We start from the raw sequence: 3,903 nt of genomic DNA, 5'->3' as shown, positions 1-3,903 counted from the left end.
TAATTACACCGCGCACAGAGGCTCCTGAAAGTTGCTTTTTCCTCTGATGGATTATTTAGATGTGGAGGTGTTCAAAGGTTTTATGTCTGGAAGACGCTGCATCTGATTCAGCACAGAAGATGCCAAAACTCTACAACAATGGATTTCACCTCAGAGAGACTTTGTTACGCTGCTGTGCCGCCTCCGAACCCAGACACTTCTTATTTTTAGACTATAATTACTGGTCTCAGGTCCTCTCCAGCCGCCCACCGACAAATGATCTCTCAGACTGCGGCTTCAGGAATTCTCTGCAAATGCTTCAAAGCTGTTGCATATATACGTATTATGCTAGGAGATATCGGAGGTGCGGAATAATAAACACTGAAATGAATAAGATTTATTTGATGGACTATTGTAATAACACTGGAGCTTATAGGATTTCTATTGTGCAGCTTCATTTCTCCTGGAAACCGGCGATTACCATCTCCTCTGCCAGACCGCGTCACCCCCGTGCAAACGCACCTGTGTCACGCAAGATGGGTTCACGCCTTCTGAAAGGTGTTGGATGGACGAAAGTTATACTTCTAGAGCTTTAAATCATTTTAGCTTTGTATTATTTTCTTTGTTTTTATTTTTACGTTATTTATGGCTGAGCGCTGTCTGATGTTCCTGCGGCTTTCTACCTCTAGGACAAGATATATATGTCCCCTCCAGAGACATGGGGAGGCCTCTACAATGTTTATGGCTGAGGGTTCTGCATTTGCAGCGACCGCATCAGCAGGCTGGACGTTACCCACTCCTGGCTGCCATGACTGATGCTACGGCTGTAGTTCCACCACTGTTTAACATGATTACTTACAGTATAATGGTGGTCATTCCGAGTTGTTCGCTTTTTGCCAATTTTCGCTATGCTAAATGCGCATGGTACGCAGAGCGCATGCGCTAAGTTATTTTACACAAAACTTAGTAGATTTGCTGGTGTTCGTGCGGCGCTTTTCAGTCGTACTGCTGATCGGTGAATGATTGACAGGAAAGGGGTATTTCTGGGTGGTAACTGAGCGTTTTCCGGGAGTGTGCTAAAAAACGCAGGCGTGTCAGGGAAAAACGCGGGAGTGTCTGGAGAAACGGGGGAGTGGCTGGCCGAACGCAGGGCGTGTTTTTGATGTCAAACCAGGACCTAAACGGACTGAGGTGATCGCAATCTAGGGGTAGGTCTGGAGCTACTCAGAAACTGCAAATAATTATTTATTAGCAATTCTGCTAATCTTTCGTTCGCTATTCTGCCAAGCTAAGATACACTCCCAGAGGGCGGCGGCCTAGCATGTGCAATGCTGCTAAAAGCAGGTAGCGAGCGAACAACTCGGAATGAGGGCCAATGCAACGAAGAACCACAAGTACCAGCATGCGGTGGAAAACCGGGCCCACTTGTACCTGTAGTACTACTACTAAAAAAATACCCCCCAAAAAACAGGACACACACACTGTGAAAGTATAAGTTTATTACATACATGCACACCTCCATACATACATACTTACCTATGTTCCCACGAGGCTCGGTCCTCTTCTCCATGTAGAATCCTTGGGGTACTTGTGAAAAAAATTATACTCACATAATCCAGTGTAGAATCAGACCTTTGTATAATCCACGTACTTGGCAAAATAATAAAACGGAAACCCGACCACGCACTGAAAGGGGTCCCATGTTTACACATGGGACCCCTTTCCCCGACTGCAAGGACCCCCCCTGACTCCTGTCAAAGAGGGTCCCTTCAGCCAATCAGGGAGCACCACATCGTGGCACTCTCCTGATTGGCTGTGTGCTCCTGTAGTGTCTGTCAGGCTGCACACGGCAGAGATACAATGTAGCGCCTATGCGCTCCATTGTAGCCAATGGTGGGAACTTTGCGGTCAGCGGTTGACCGAAAGTAACCTCACCGCTGACCGCAAAGTTCCCACCATTGGCTACAATGGAGCGCATAGGCGCTACATTGCATCTCTGCCGTGTGCAGCCTGACAGACACTACAGGAGCACACAGCCAATCAGGAGAGTGCCACGATGTGGTGCTCCCTGATTGGCTGAAGGGACCCTCTTTGACAGGAGTCAGGGGGGGTCCTGGCAGTCGGAAAAAGGGGTCCCATGTGTAAACATGGGACCCCTTTCAGTGCGTGGTCGGGTTTCCGTTTTATTATTTTGCCAAGTACGTGGATTATACAAAGGTCTGATTCTACACTGGATTATGTGAGTATAATTTTTTTCACAGGTACCCCAAGGATTCTACATGGAGAAGAGGACCGAGCCTCGTGGGAACATAGGTAAGTATGTATGTATGGAGGTGTGCATGTATGTAATAAACTTATACTTTCACGGTGTGTGTGTCCTGTTTTTAAGACTTTAATCAACTTTTTAAGGCACACAATGAAGCCCTGCACGGATCTCACAGATCCGGCCGGGATTCCTTGTGTTTTGTCAGGCAGTGTTTTACTCATCACTCCAGTAAAACACTGCCTGATATTACGAATCACATCGACATCGGAAAAAACGATTGTGCAAAACTCGGCAGCTTAGTGAATGACCGTATCAGGATTCAAAAAGTTGCAGTAAAATGCACCCGATACCATTCAAGTTCAAACACCCTTCAAAACGGCTAAAACACGATTCTTTGTAAATATACCCCCTGGTCTCTGGCTTTGTGCTGCCACAGCTGCTCCCATATAGTCTCAGTCCTGCTTCCTGCAGAGTAACACTGGCTCCGGCCTGGTCTCTGGCTTTGGGCTGCTACAGCTGCTTCCATATACAGTCTCAGTCCTGCTTCCTGCAGAGTAACACTGGCTCCGGCCTGGTCTCTGGCTTTGTGCTGCCACAACTGCTTCCATATACAGTCTCAGTCCTGCTTCCTGCAGAGTAACACAGGCTCCGGCCTGGTCTCTGGCTTTGGGCTGCTACAGCTGCTTCCATATACAGTCTCAGTCCTGCTTCCAGCAGAGTAACACTGGCTCCGGCCTGGTCTCTGGCTTTGGGCTGCTACAGCTGCTTCCATATACAGTCTCAGTCCTGCTTCCTGCAGGATAACACAGGCTCCGGCCTGGTCTCTGGCTTTGTGCTGCCACAACTACTCCCATATACAGTGTCAGTCCTGCTTCCTGCAGGATAACACAGGCTCCGGCCTGGTCTCTAGCTTTGGGCTGCCACATCTGCTTCCATATACAGATGGAGCTACGCTCATCTAGGCTTCTCTGCTACGCCTAGGTGCACCAAGGTTTATTAGCATAAGCCTTTCATCTATTGTTCTAAACTGCAATACAATACAGAGAGAACAATACAGCAGGGGATAAAGTCCGACTGCCCTGGCTCAGTTAAATCCTATTAAAGGGATAGATGAGGAGGGCTCCATCTGTACATTCTCAGTCCTGCTTCCTGCAGGGTAACACAGGCTCCGGCCTGGTCTCTGGCTTTGGGCTGCCAGCAGCTGCTCCCATATATAGTGTCAGTCCTGCTTCCTGCAGGGTAACACAGGCTCCGTCCTGCGGGGAAATGTAATAGGGTCAGAGTCTGTGGAGGTGTGGGATTTCAGCCAAGATTGCCCGTAGTTTTACAGCAGCAATTCCTCGCTGGTCTCTGGCTTTGGCCTGTCACAGCTGCTCCCATATACAGTCTCAAAGGCCAGACTCTAGGTGTGTTCCCACACTCCTTTTCTTCTCTGTGTGGGCGGATTTCTCCAGCGCCACACACAATAGGCTGCTCACCAGCGCCATCTCTGGGGATTCTGCCCCAGTGGCTTCTATCCAGTTTGTGGATGCCCTCAAGGGGTATTCATGGTGATGTTTTGTGACACATATCGCACTGGTGGGCATTGTGTTTGCTCTTAGACAAGTAGGATGCTAATCCGAAACCTTTCAGACAGAATGATCCTGCGGCATGTCCCT

The sequence above is a fragment of the Pseudophryne corroboree genome, chromosome 10, assembly GCF_028390025.1.
Source record: "Pseudophryne corroboree isolate aPseCor3 chromosome 10, aPseCor3.hap2, whole genome shotgun sequence".
Lineage (NCBI taxonomy): Eukaryota > Metazoa > Chordata > Amphibia > Anura > Myobatrachidae > Pseudophryne > Pseudophryne corroboree.
This window is presented reverse-complemented; position numbering follows the sequence as displayed.